The sequence below is a fragment of the Lissotriton helveticus genome, chromosome 5_1, assembly GCF_964261635.1.
Source record: "Lissotriton helveticus chromosome 5_1, aLisHel1.1, whole genome shotgun sequence".
NCBI classification, from domain to species: Eukaryota; Metazoa; Chordata; class Amphibia; order Caudata; family Salamandridae; genus Lissotriton; species Lissotriton helveticus.
Genome location: NC_136065.1, coordinates 223,761,442 through 223,776,987, shown reverse-complemented (window position 1 = coordinate 223,776,987; position 15,546 = coordinate 223,761,442). Strand labels below are relative to the sequence as shown.

The following is a 15,546-nucleotide window of genomic DNA, read 5'->3' as shown; positions in this document are numbered from 1 at the left end:
CCCTGCTCCCACCCAGGGCACCCAGTGTGTTATGGGACAGCAGAGGGGAGTCTCAAGGCCCCTGCGGTCCCAGTCTGCTTCCCGCCTCCTGCGGGAGCTGGCATCATTACTACTGCACACAGGGAGCTGCTGTAAATGCAGCTCCCTGTGTGCAAGAGCATGTCTGCGGGCAAGAAAAGAGATTAAACCTCTGCGTCCAGTAAGTGGAAGCTGTGTGACAACTCCCAATTGCTGGAAGCAGAGTGTTTGTTTTTGCTTGGCAGGAGCTGCAAGCTCCTGCCAAGCAAAATCAAACAGCTATGTCCAGTGAGTGGGCACCCAAAGACATAGCAGGAACCGGCCCGGAGGGGTGAGGGGGTGGTGGTCCGCAGGCCCATTAATGGCTCCAGGATGTATGCTGTGCAGCCCCCTTTGTTTGATCTGCACGGGTCGGCTCCAGGGAGGTGGTGGTCCCCAGGCCCGTACATGGCTCAGGCGGGGGCCATGGGGCCCCTGCTTAATTTTAACATTAGCCTCAGGGAGGTGTTTGTCTCCGGGGCATCACTAAGCTCTTGGAGGGGGGCCCTGTGCGCCCCCTTCTTTTGCATAATTTTTGTCTGCAGGAGCCCAGGACCTGGCCCACCCAGGGGGCTTAAATAAAAACAAGCTTGGGAGATTGCACTTGTTTTTGTTTAATTCACAACGATATTCTCAAATAATTCATGAAAATCACTCTGAAAAAAAATGCTTGTGTGGGCGCCATTCTGTGCGGGTGTTATGTGGTGTAAGACAGAACATGGAAGCTGACATTCTTTGGAGACGTTGGGAAGTCAGCAACTAGTTGTTGCTGCTCCGCCATCTCTGCTGTGTCATGGTTGAATTATGCAATAAAGTACTTTTACCAACTTGCAGAATTGAAAACAGCCCTTAAAGGGGTTATCTAGTGAAAAACATAAAGTTCATTCTCTTAAGCAGTCTTGCATCATGAACATTCACCAACAATAAAGTTTTCAGACTATCTCTTTGTTTGATGACACCTGGTTGAGCTGTAAAAACATATTGACACATCAGTAACTAGATACCCCCCTGTAGGTGTCAGGAGTGCGTACTTAATGCACCCAAGGCTTTCAGTGGATGGGTCCTGCAAGGTCTCAGACTATGAAACTTGCCCCTATCAGGCTCTATGTTCATGTCCTTAACTTAACTGGTAAAAAGTTACCCTCAAGATCACAAGATTTACTGTAAAAACCCTTAAGGCATGCAATGACAGCGATGCAATCTCTCTTGACATTTCACACTTCTTACATTCTCTTGCATTACAGATGAGTATTTGTTTTCAATATGTTGAGTTTCTGTGTTTTTGTCCAAGCAGCATATGATTCTTGTATGATGCATCAATGTCTGTGTGAGTTCAGGTTGTAGGTGTGAGTTTATGCCAGGTAGCTGATTAAAAGCTCTGATGTTGAGGCTAAGAAAAGTGTGATTTTCTCACAGTGCCTGTCAGCAGGTGATAAAGGTGTGCAGACTACATGCACATCTTTCTTTTGCTTCTCTGCAGAGCACAGGGAGCAATGGTCATGCATGTGTCAATTGTGGGAAAGTTGGAGATAGGCAGGTGGAGTATTTCAGAAAGATGTGGAGTGAAAAGGGGGCATGTGTCTTAAGAGTGAGAGACTGCAGTAGAAAACAATGTGGATGGGAACAGGACTGTCTGAGACAAAGTTTTATGTATGTAGAATTGAAATCTGGAATTTTAATTATTCAAATCAAAATTCCTTTTTTTATTTGTTTATCTAATACAGCTAGCAAGCACTTACTAAGCCAATAGGGCAGGTTTGTTTTAGATATATGACTTGGTTGTTGTGTGACCTGTCTGGGAGCTATAAAAAAAAACTCACTGGGTGGCACCGAAATACAGGTTAAGCTATGTGAAGCACAGGATTTCAGATTACGTAGGTACATATGTATACCTTTTGTGTTGAGTCTCTCATCTAGAAAATGAGGTTCAGGCATTTTGCTCAAGCATACAGTCCTGAGGATAGTCTTGCCTACTTATTAATTTAGCAACTGAAATGTCAACACTTGCTAAGGAGCTTGCTCAGCAGTTAAGGAAGTGCTAACTCATTAACTATTCAAGCGACTTAAGGAAATATATTGTTGAACACTACATTATGCAAGAGCAAAGTAGCCCACATATGGAGCTGTGCTTTGTGTATTGAAATTTTCTTTTTTCTGCGTGGCTTACATGTAAATACGATGCAAATTGAACCCTTATGGTTTAAGTTTTAATTATTGAAATAACATAACTACTTAGTGCCTCATTTACAAGATTTTAACGCACGACAGTGCAGCAAGCCTTCCTGCTGCACTGCAGTGCGTCAAAATAAAAGGACAGGAATGCGCCATATCTACAAGAATGGCCCATTCCTGTCCTTTTCCCTTGCACCGATGCACAAACAGCACCCGTGCGCCAGCGCAGACACCCTTGCATCATTTTGCAAGCGTGCCTGCGCTGAGGGGAGGATTGTTTTTGTGCAGGAAGGGACACAATTTAGAAAGGGGAAAAAACGAGGATAAATAAAAGCATTTCTCCTTGTTGCATCTTCTCACGGCTCCCACGGGGAGGCCTTGGAATCTGACGCATTCCCAGGTTTACAAAATGGGGTAAATCTGGGAATGCATCACGTTCCATGAATGTAGCGTGGGAACACTCACAGCGAAACCCACGGAACACCCTTTTTCACGCAGAGTTGTGCGTGAAAGGGAAACATATTTACAAGGCCATGAAAAATCATGCAATAAAAGTGATGCATCGGCGGCGCAATGGGCTTGTAAATAAACCCCCACATTATTAGAACTATGGAATGTCATTTAGGCTTGCACACCAGAACTGAGGTTTTTTAAACGTAACGCTTTTGATTATATCTCAATAGTTGTTTCAACTAAATTTTCAAAAAATTCCTTTGTTTATGTTGTATTTATGTATTCAAATCTTTCAAAGGGTTATTGGGTTACCCTTCACTATACACACTGGACACATATATTCCGCGTTGCACACACAGCAGTTTACTAACACAAGAATCATGCTGCGATGCAAGATTCAGACAGTGTCAACACTGCTTTTCAGTGCAAGGCATTTTTCTTCCAATAATACCTAAATACACAAGTCACATGAACTGAGACAACATTTGCAGACAATACACATTGGGCTTTTGCAGGTTATGTACATTGGGAGTGTTTAAAGAAAAGTCTATATTTAATCTCAATGCAAGAGCCACTCCTTTTTTCACTTTTTACATAAACGCACATAGGCCAAAGAATATTTTATTAGGTCTATTACTAGCCAAGAATTTTTTTTTTATTTAGATTATAGGTATAAAATACTTTCTTATCGGGGCTGTCAGTCAGCCCTCTTCATCCATTGGTTTGTTATTGCGCCATTCACATTTCTCTTCCACATACTACACCAAACAGCATGTGCAGTGTGTCAGCCCACTCAACCATTGGCTATCTTTCACAAGGAGCGCATCAACACACAAACGAGCTCCTTTAAGTGGAAGGGATTATTATGGCAATGTGTGTTTTTTGAGACCAACCTGCTTTTGCTTTTAGCCAAAGTTTCTTTTTAGATTGTTTAGGACCTAGCAGCTTCCCCAACAATAACGTGTTGCAAAAACCATGACAAAACCAAGCCATTTACAAAACGAAAAGGCTGGTGACCAATGCCAGACCTGTTGGCTTTGACAATACTCCTTTGTTTTTAAGTCTGCCATTCCATAATTTGGGTACTTTGTCCGTCGTTGATGGTGTGAAGTTCAGCCCTTTGCGAGCGCACACAACCACAGCAAAGTGAGGTGTACTGGTTTCTGCCAAGAGCACACGATATGTCAGTGGGGCTGAGACTTATGCAGGATCTGCAAATAAAGCAACTGCAAAAAGTATTTGCTTGAAGCAAACACTGGAGATTATTTATACAAAAGGAAGAGAAAAGCCAGTAACTGGTTAGGATAAGAGATGCTGAGAAAATGCAGAGCCACGTGGTTTGGTCTGTCATCCTTCTAGGAAAAGCATAATTTAAATAACCACAGGTAATGCACAAATATAGAGATTTCAAGTTTCAAAGGTCCAGTGCATAAACTGAGCCTGTGGCCACCGGCCCTAAATTTCGGGAACGGGCACTTATTTTTACTCTTCATATATTGTATGAGAGCAATAGTGGGAAAAACACACAAACCGGGAAGAAGGAGGAAGAGAAAGACCTAAAAACAGTCATCAATTGAGAAAGCAGGGGCCTGCAAGCGTGAGATATAGGTGTAGGCAGTGTCTGGTAGTGGATTGAAGACTATGGAGCCTTGGGAGTCTATTAGGATTTCCGCCCGCCACCCTAGCGGTGCTGGGACTGGCCGCCAGTGGTGCGGCGGTCCCGCACCGCCAATTAGGATGCGACCACCATAGTGGCGGTATGTTTAACATTGTGTCTGGCGGTGCTGTATTCAGCACCCGCCACAATGTTAAAGGGCATGTTGTGCATTTGCATGCACAACGTGTCAGGCACCGCGTGGTGCCTGCCACCTTGTGCATGCAAATGTCAGGGGGTACCATGGGTACCCCCCAAGTGCAGCCACTCACCCCCCCAACCCCCTGGGTCCCCGCAATGGGCCCCCAAAGGCATTCTCTGCATGCCTTTCCATGGTCGAGTCTCCGCCATGGTAAGGCATGAGACCGCCATCATCGTAAAATGGATGGCACCACCACCATATTGCAGGTCTTTTCCGTTCGGTAGGCAATCAGGCAGATTGACTACCGGCGGAAAACTGGCGGACGGTCTTTCCGTCCGCCTGGGTCCCCACGCCATCGTAATATGGAGGGGGGAAATGTTAGGCGGTGGACGGAAATGGTGGGCAGATGCCCACCGCCATATGGGCGGTGGCAATCCACTCGCCATCCTAATAGACCCCTTGGTGTTTGGTGCGCTAACATTTAACAGCACTGGCATGGCTTCTTAGCAGCGCTTTGGGCATCAGCACTCATTGATTTACAAATTAAACACTGCCAAGGTTTATGCTTGAGGAACTCACCCATATTTAGGTTGAGCTTACCAGACAGCGCAGCAGGAATATTGTGGGCTTCCCAAGAACATACAGGGGCTGGGAGCCCGCCTGTTGCTTTCTCCAGTGGACTTTCCTGTTACTCTCATTTGAACGCTTCTTATTTGATGGCTTTTTTTCTCAGTCTCTTTGATTGTCTGTGTTCTATGCTTCCTCTGCTTGCTTTTAGAGAAGTACTTTTTTCTCTTTGTTTAAGCACTCCATGAGAGTATGTGCTTCCAGATGTCTCCCTTGAGTGCTTTCCTTTCCCTTTCACATTGCTCGCCCTCCCCCCCTTCCCCACCATACTTATGTTGCTCTCCTGGTGCTCTTTCACATAGGTTTGCACCTTCGTGTTGCTTCTTTCCCCACCCGGCATGTTGCCTAACCCCCTGCCTGCCATTTTGCTTAACTCCCACCTGCTGTGTTGCTTAAAACTCTGCCTCAGTGTTTCTTCCCTCAGCCCTTCCCAATTTGATCCTGATCCTGTGTTTATTTGTTTTTTAAAGCACCTTTGCGCTACTTTTTTTATTTACGGATCCATCTTGGATCGGTAACTAGAAAAGGCCTGTGTAATTCTGTAAGCACACAATGTGTGTTGAACATATGCATGTACTTAATAAAATGAGAGCAAAGTTTCGTCTAGTGGCAGTTTCAGCTCATCCTAAAGTACAGCAAATAGTGTATGTGCCTGCTACAAAGAGCGTGTGACTGAAGTGTACCATGCAGAGCACAGAACTGAGTGTGAGTGAATGAATAGTTCTATAAAAACTGAAATGTATGTGAGATACTGCTCATTTTTTTTCCACTGAGTATCCTCTTTGCTCTTTATCACATATGAAAGCATTTCTAAATACTCATATTCAGAAAATGCACTGTACAAAAAAAGTCTTGTTTTTATTTAATAACCTATAAAGTTTTCCAAGTAAATGTGGAGGAGGGTTGGCACAGATTTCCAAGTTGTCGATATCACTTCTGTCCCATTACCATCCCTGTCAGTCACTCTACTTTTCCATAGGAGCTGTAAAATATGCAGCTATCCTGTAAGACTCCTAGCATATACTTTTACTGCTCTGCATCTGTGGGCTTCCTTCTCTTCCTTTTACTCATTCTTGAGTAGCAGATGAATCACTATGCTAAAACTGTGCAGGATGGACTTGCACAAGCCTATGGCGCAGTGCAGCATCACAAGTATAAAGTATTGCCAGGGCCACAGAAATCATGTGATTCTGCGGCCACTACTTTCACTTTTTTGCATATTTTTGGATTTGCCACATAATCCATCATCTGCTATTGCAACACTATGAAAAAATGTGGTGTAGTATGCCACATAATGTGGCTATTTTTCCTGGATAATTTAGTCCACCCTGCCACAAAATTTGGTCCTTTTCCCTACTGCACCATTCCAGTGGCCCTGGGTATTGTTTTATATAGAAATTGACAAATGTTCTTTCAATCAACTTCGCCTTCAGGCTGGCTCCACATACACACACTTTCAGGCCATATGCTCTGCCCCACTCTCTCTGTCTCTTCTATGCCCCCTACAACCCCAAACGTCAAACCATTCAGGTTCAGAACTAACCTCTGTATGAGGAAGCTAAATGTTTACAAAAACATTTAAAAAAATGCATTACCAAAGAAGCTAGCAGCAAACAGCATATTTTTTAGCTCTGGAGTTATCCAAGATCTTTTGGTTTTACGAACGTTATGTGTGTTACATAAATAGGGCTTTTCAGTCAGGTGTCCTAGCTTGGTCTGTTGTTGTGTCATTCACATTTTTCTTACAACCATTCCAGCATGTATCATGGGGCAATGAGTCAGTCCTTTTCACTGTAAGTTACAACATGATGCTTTTTCAGAAGGAGTATAGCCACTCAAAAAATAGTGTCCTTTCTGAGCCAGGAACTGGTAATGTGTGTTATTTGCAGGCCAAGAAATATTTTTACTTTTAACCAGTTGTTTATATTTGTTAGATTGATGAGGTTACACCAGCTTAATCCCAAAAATATTTTTGCAAAACCAAAACAGAAAAAAAACAGAATTGCCAAAGCTAAAAGGATGCGGACTTGCAACAGCCCGCTTGGCTTTGTTAAGCTCCCTACTCGACCAAATTCTGCGATCCAATGAAAATACTTACTTTCACTGAACCTCAGTTTTGTTCATTATTACATGAGACCACCTTCATACATGTGAGTGCAGGATGTGCGCTATACAGAAACCTTGGTGTTTTTGATTTAATAGTCTATGATATATCTCCAGGCAGAGCACAATTTTTTAAAGAGGTTTATACAGCGCAAACTAGACCCGAGAAATCGGGTTTCAGAGCACTTTACATGAGCACCAGTTTTGTTACAGATGGACACATTCATTGTTGTTAGGCACGGGGATATTAAGAGATTTGCCCAGAATCACAGGATGTTGAGAGTCATTGCCGAGACTCGAACCTGGTTCCCCAGCTTCGAGGTAGACCGCTCTAGACGTAAGGCTACATCCTCTCCCCAATCAAGCCACCACCTAATGTATACATGATAATGGACTTGCCTCTTAGTTCAGTGGCATCCATTGTTATAAAGACAGGGCCAGGAATGCATGGGGAAACATTTCTGGGTGTTAAGAATTGTAAATGTACCTTATCCTACTCTAACATGATTGTCAAATGTTTTAGAGCTAGAGCCAAGCCTTGGCTCGTCTCTACTCATTAATTTCTTGGCTCGTCCACCCCTACACTAAGGTATTCCTTTTCCTGTATTGCTATATCTTGGGGTCAGTGCATTAAAAATGACTGAAATAGGGAAGGGCAGGGTAATTGATTATTTCTTATGTTGCTCTTTTGTTTGCCTTCCACAATACTTCTTTGTTTTGTACAATCCCTACATGATGCATCTGTCTGTCACAAAAGCAGACATACAAGCTGCTAAATGTGTACAAGAACTACAGTTTATCTTTCCTTTCTCAGGTTTGCTGAGTACTATTGACATATACCATCCGCCGTTCTTGAATGTCCAACCAATAGCAAGTTTTGCATTGTGTGGCTTGTCAGCCACGTTCCAACATTTCAATCATCAAGTGCAGACTGTGACAAAGATTCAGTCTATTGAAAACAATCAAGTCTAAATCAAGAACTAGACTGGAGGAGAATCACTTGGTTATGCTGATGAGGACACAGGCCTGCCTCTTAAATGGCAAAGTGGACCTTAATAGAGTTTATCAGCACTAGCGATGACACTTGACTTGTCTGAGTCACCCTTTCCCACTGTCTACGTTTGGCCTGAATGGGCACAATTCACAAACTTCCCCTTAAGAGCATTGATCATTAAGTTGTACATCCAAATGTAACTGTGTTATGTAATTGTCAGCTTACTCAATGTATATTCTCTTGTATAGTTTCCAGCATTCCCCCACCAAATGATCTGTGCTTCCATCAAGAATGTTCAGTAAAATCTTATGATGGTGCTCCCTTCTGAGTCCTGTCCTTTTCTAAACCTGGGGTATAGGTGCAACTAGAATAAACAATTAATGTTATGATGATCTGTCTCCAACTGTCTCAATACCCTGTTAATTAGAGATATGTGTATGAAATAGATTTGTTCTCGAACTCATTGTGAACAAAAGTTTTGAGTGGTAATTGCCACAGATTTAGATACTCATGTGCTGCGTTTGCATGCTTGGCACACACAACCTTGGCTGTAGTGCACAGAGATCTTGCACTGCTGGACACAGAGGAAAAATATAGGATTGAACATTGCATAGGGGTGTCCTATATGTAGTAAAAGGGGAGTTTTAGTCTTGCAAGTAGTTTTAAATGCCAAATCATAATGGCAGTAAACTGCGCATGCAGGCTCTGCAGTGGCAGGCCTGAGATAGGTTTGAAAGGCAGCGTGGGTGGCAAAAGCAGCTATGCAGGCCCAGTAGTAGCATTTTATTTAAAGACCCTGGGTATATGGGATACCACTGTACAAGGGACTTATAAGTAAATTAATCATGCCAAACAGGTATGAACCAATCATACCATGTTTCAATCACTGGTTAGCAGTGGTAACGTGCCCACAGTCCTAAAACCAACAAAAAGAGGGTCAGAGAAATAGGAAGAGGAAGGCAAAAAGTTTCGGGATAATCCTGCAAAAAGGGCTAGGTCCAACACTGAATCTGTATGTAGTCATAAATAAAATAATTAGTTCATTACATACTAACATGTGTTTTTGCAATTAGTAGAATTGGGCCATTTGCAAATTCAAAATGGTTTGGTACTTCTACCCCTAAGCCATTTCACCTGAATCACAGGATGTTGAGCTGAAGCCGGAACTCGAGCCTGGTTCACTAGTTCTGGCTGTTAGGTCTCATGTCCGTCCATGGGCATCCCCTCACTGACCCTTCCAGTTACAGTTTTAATGCTGAATGGGAGAATGATTTACCACCAGGATATACAACTGCATCTGTTTACAAAAATACTACTTAGTTTAGATAAAAAGAAACTTATGGCATCTGCCATAAGTTATTTTCATAGTAGTTTCCACTAGTTGCATTAATTAACGACAACAACACCATACCACTGGTGATAAAGTGCAATACATTATAACTGAGATTACCATCTGGGAGAATGGTAATGCCGGGGAACTGTCGATTTATCACTAGAAGTCATTTTTCAGCATAATGCTCCATGTCCCTGGCACATATCCAGTCTCTTTGGTGTTTCAGTGTGTGTTCTGGGTTTGGATGCATGTTTGCTTGGTTCTCCACCGTGTTTGAACCCATCAGGCACAGTGTATTTTTAACACTTATTACCTGATTACAAGTGGGTCATGTTTTCCGACCCAGGCATAAAACCATTTGTGCAGGGGTTGGAATTATGAGTGTAGTTGTGTTTCACACATCTGATAACTATTGGCTGCGTTAAATACCTCAACCTTTGTTAAATTTCCATATTATGTGGATTTTAGTGCCTTAAACACAAAAATCCAGATGTTATTCCCCAAAATTTGTAATAGGAACTATTTACCACAACTGATAAATAATGTATCCTGAGGAATTGTTAATTATATGAGGTGTGATAAATAGCACCTTGGTAATGACACACTCATAATTAGGGCCTTACACTCTAGTGTGGTTTGTTGTTGGTTGGTGTGCACCCATACACCCTAGACCATGCTGATTCCTTAGAACATATCTACTCAAGGTTCTGTACACCCCCACCCGGAGAGGCCCTACTGTGGATATGAAAGCCATCCCCTCAAAGGTATGTAGGAGACAGGCAGCAAGGCAAGCACATTAGTGCACAGCAAGTCAGGTCCCCCTACCCCGCAAGTCGGGTCCTCTAGCCCTCTACATCTGTTTATATTAGGGTCTGGGCATGCCAGGAGTTCTCAACCGCTTCTCCTAAATGTGTTTATTCCTAAACTCTATTCCGTGGGACTCCCATAACCAGTGCTTCTGTATTTCTGAGTTAACATTACCACCGTTTTCAGAAGGCCTGAGTGGGGGCGGTGTGTGCACATTCCACCTTCTGGCTCATACATGTCCTTTGATCCACTTCAGTACTGGGATGAATCTTCTTAATGGGGCCCTTTTGGTATGTAGTGTGCAGATAAGTAGCATTGAGTTCTCCTGTCTGTGGCTCAAGAGATAGCCAGGGAGGACCCTGTCATATTAAAAATTAGTACTGCACTTTGGGAGCAAGAGGATGCTGCCCCAGCTGTGTAGCAAGGGTGACATGGGCTCCAGTGCTTAGGTTTCAAAAGAATAAGTGTTGGATCCCAATGTTGTGATTATAAGTCAGCTGCCTGTGCTAATGAAGGTCTGGGTGCAAATACTAAGGCTTCATAGTCTTGATTCTTCCTTATGCCTCTGTAATCCACCACAAGATACTCTGCCTTTGTATCTTACTCTTGCAGGTTCCATTTTGTCGCTGCTTTCTGCCTTTATCACTGTTTTTTCAACATTTCTCTTCTTCTTCATTTTCCCATTTCATGTTCTTCTCTCACTGGATCAATGTGTTGAGGAAAAATAATTGCTGGTCCTCAACAATTAGTGCTGGCGGGCCCCACCAGCAACCACTTACTTACAGTAAGCTTAAGCACTATAAAGCCCTAATGTATGCAGGGAAAATTGTCCCAGATTGGACCACTGATGTTAATGTGCTTGCACTTTCCACCGTATGTATGTATGTACGTATGTATCTATGTATGTATGTATGTATGTATGTATGTATGTGGTATTTCTATAGAGCAACCCTAACCAAAAGACAGAGAACCACTGTACAGGGTTAAAGATAAGCATAAAGTCAATGAGTGATAAAAATGGTAACTGGCTTGTGGATAGTTATTGCATTTCAATAGAGTGTTTTCCAAAGAGGAGCATCTTCACTTCTTTCCTAAACTGGAGCAGCGCTGAGGCGGTCCTGATGGACACCAAGATGTTGTTCCGGATCCTTAGTGCATAGATTGAAAGGGCCTTGTTTTTTTTAACACTTCTTAAGCTATGGACTGTTGATGTCCTGGTCGTATACTATTTCAAAAACAACCAGATATGGTGAGCTATAAGCAAGAGAAGCGGGTGTTTGTCATGATTCCTTTGTAAATGATTTAGTTAGTTTTGAAAAAGGTGCAGACTGGCAAGGGGAGCCAATAGAGTTTCATAAGGATGTGGGTGATGTGATCCGATTTCATCAGGTCCTTGATGAGATGTGCTGTGGTGTGTAGGATGCCCTAAATGGGTGCCAGTGTGGTGACTGGGAGGCTAAGAACCAGGACGTTATCACCATCCAGCCATCCAGATGCAAAAGTCGAAGGGCTTGAACAGTTGTTCGGACGTTGTTTTATGGAGGAATCACAGTGATGGTAGAAGGTTGTCTTTGCTTTTTGTCAGTGCTTTCCGTGAGGTTGAGGTTGGTATGAAGGATGAAACCTTGGGGTTTGAAGCCATCAAGGTTAATGTAACTGAGCCATGTTTGTACTGTTTCTTGTTCTGCTTAGAACAATTATAATGTCATATTTCACTGGGGGTTCGATAGCCACTAGTGAATCGCAAAACAGTATATATCCCTAGGAACATCCTTCAGGCTACACTTTCCCCTTTCAGCATGTTTAACACAATTGGAAGTCTTCCTATAGAAAGGTTATATAAGTAACCAAATACAACTTTTCATTGTTGTGAAAAAACAAGTTCTATTGTGAAGGTAATTGATGATGCCATGTGAGAGGCACGGTCGACAGGGTTTTTATTGCACCCGGCATTTCCCCAATGGACTGACAACCTTAAAGTTTGGATTCAAAAATCCTCGGCCGCTCCTGGTGCCTTTGTCACTTTTCCGAGAACCCTGAGCTTAATAGCAGCAGGCACAGGAAGGCTTCAAAGAGTGGCAAAGAGACGGAAGGGATAGGCAGAGAGAAAGCAATCCGAGGGAAAGAAGAGAGAAGGAGAAAGCATGAGAGAGAGAATGGATTGATGTATGAATAGCTGGGTTGGAAGCCAGAGATAGAGCAAGGAGACAAAGAGAACGGGGATTGCTTGAGCATTTTTGCCAGGGCTGCTTTTGGTTCCCCCGTCCATTGCTGGTGAGAGGTGAACTAGCCTGCAAATTAGGTGGGATAACAATTGAACAGTCTGGCTTGGCTCTAAGAGACATAGCACAATGCAATCCCTCAACATATTTGGCATGTAAATTGTGCAACAAACATCACGTAAAAATATTAAATAGACACTTTTAGATTTAAATAAAAAATTCATTTCTTTAACATGTGAAAGCATTTCACTTTAGTATATTACAGTCTATTACATCATCTATAGTAGAGTTTTCGCAAAGTGCACCTCCTGATCCGATGTATTTCAAGGTGCTCTCAAAAGTAATGATGAAGGAAAATGAGGCCCAGTGTAGTGTGTGCATGCTGTACCCCTAAAGACTTTCAGCTCAATATCATGCCCAGGGGATTGGTGAATCGTGGGCAGTGCCAATCTCAAGTTTATAAGGCAACGTATCCCAGAGATAAGGTACTAAACAGCATTTCAAAATCCAATGAGAAAAGAAAGGCCTGACTCAAAAGGGAGTTCAAGATTAGAATTTAGAAAATCCATGACGGTTTATTGCAAAATTCAAAAATACAATACAGAAATCATAGCATGCAGAAGCTACTGGGTTACATAAAAGTCAATTGCCACAAAGGCCGCCAATGCAGAATAATACACAATAGTTACAAAAGTCATAGAAATGCCAAACCCCAATGTGCATCAAATCTGTAGGAAATCTGCAGCATTCCAAGTAGATGCCCAAAAGAACTGTCTCACCCCCAAATCCAAGAGTTTACATAGCCATTTACTTCAAAGTTGAACATTAGAACTGCAACCTTCTTGTGGTGTGAGCAAAGAAATATATTTTCAACACATCAATTAACAGAAATTTAAAATGTCACATAACCCTACCACCTTAGCACTAACCCACTATATGAAGTTGGATTCAGAGCTTCTGACCTAATGTAATCGGGAGGTTTCAGAACAAACAAGTTACATAAACAACAGAGAATCATTATGAATAATTGCAATACCGCATGCAGCGGACATTCCTTGGAACAATGTTACAATTGTGAACTCATGCTAGTGGTTCTTGAGTTTGTGCATCAGAAATATAAACAAAACATGAACATGATGTAGCATCCATTTTGGACAGTATGGTGTTGAGGCCTAGCTAAGGCCTATTTTGTATAAGCCAGGAAACCAAACTTTAACTGCTCGTTGCAAACTTGTTTCAACTGCATTAGCTCCATGTCAATATGCGCTTGTAAATTCAAGTGTAGATTAATAGCTCAGCACACTAGTAATAATGCGCATTGAATAGACTCATAAACGTGTCAATATCTCCCCAATGATTTTATCAGAATTTTAAACCGCAAACTATTTACAATACAGTCTGCATCACTTTGTGTCTCTTGCATCTTGATTCTTCCAACTTCTTAGGTTGATTATAGACTCAATCTCTGGCATCTTCTTCCATCTCACACCTTTTCCTCTAGGACAGTGTCTCTTTCTTTTTACAACCACAATTTACAACTATTTTATTAATAGTTAATTCAGATATTTTGAACAATAGAAATAGAATGTTTGAACAAATTATTATAGGAGTCAGCATAACCATCAGCATGCCTCCTGCCAAATTATCAAACCACTCACCAACCTTTCTAAAGCCTTTTCCAGCATCACCAAACCAGGATCCCTCTGATTCCCATAAGCCGTGCTCTACAAAAGCTTTGACTTAACGAGAAACATTATTAATATTAGCAACATATGCCCTAATGATTTTACTGGTATCCAGGAATAAAGGCACATAACACTTTCTGACTTTTAAAACCATATGAATTCTGCCCTCCTTTGCATGAAGGTTGTCTGTCGCAAGGTAATTCTACACAACCATTGCATGAATAACAATTAGCTCACTATTTATCTTGAATAATGCACCAAAAGTGTTAGAAGCAAGTTAATAGACAAGCGTAGATAATCTTTACATTTTTACATTATTCATTTTTTTTCAAAATATCTTTTTTGGTCTTTTTCATATTATTCCATTCTCTTATAATACATAGCAAAGCAAAAATTGTGAAGAATGCAATAAATATATATAAGGATGCAATCGTCATCAGAACAACATTGTAATAAAACAGCTGCTCCTACTACCGCAGCACATTTTCACATGCACAATCTCATATTAGCTTATTTCTAATAAACAGTTTCTCAGACATTGTTGCTATTGCCTGCCCACTACATATCTCAACAGCCTCCAAATCTCTACGCTAGTAAATTTTTACATTATTCATAGCTACTCCAATAGATAGAATCATAGCTCCTAATACATCCATCACAAGTTATCCAAATCCTTGTTTCACTCTCTTCAAACCAACAGTATCACTCATCTCCTTCACAGGATAAACCTTCAGTAATACCAAAGATAGGTTTCAGGAAACCACCCAAATACAAGGCAGGTTACAGTAAGTAGGCTTAACATACACACAATAAATTTGTCTAAAAATAGGCTTTGCACCGACCACAAGTTCATCATTACAACAAAACTCTTTTTGCACTCACTCTTTCCAACAGACTCTATTGACATAACTTATGTAGGTTCATGACGCACCATAAACAATTCATCCTTTGTCTAATGCTCCATTCTCAATCTTGGATGTAAATTCTAATTTGTAAATTTCTCTTCAAACTCAATCGGGAAACATCCTTTACAACGCAACTTTTACCATGCAGTGCCTTTACGACGCAACTTTTACAACGCAAACCATTACAACGCATTGCGCTGGGGGGCGCTTTAGGATAGGGAATAGGTTTAATTTACTATCCAACACCTTCCCTACTATCCACGGGGACTGGAGTTGGAATAGTAAATTAAACTATTCACTATCCAGCGCCCAAAAGCACTATGCGTTGTAAAGGCATGCGTTGTAAAAACAGCGTTGTAAAGGCATGCGATGTAAAAGCATGCGTTGTAATG

The 15,546-nt window shown here is 41.8% G+C and overlaps 1 long non-coding RNA gene across 1 annotated transcript in view; it reads left to right on the top strand.

Annotated features, from left to right (window-relative positions):
* LOC144753061 (uncharacterized) overlaps positions 1-15,546 on the top strand; it is a 473,043-nt gene that overhangs the window by 229,215 nt on the left and 228,282 nt on the right. The window lies entirely within an intron of this gene.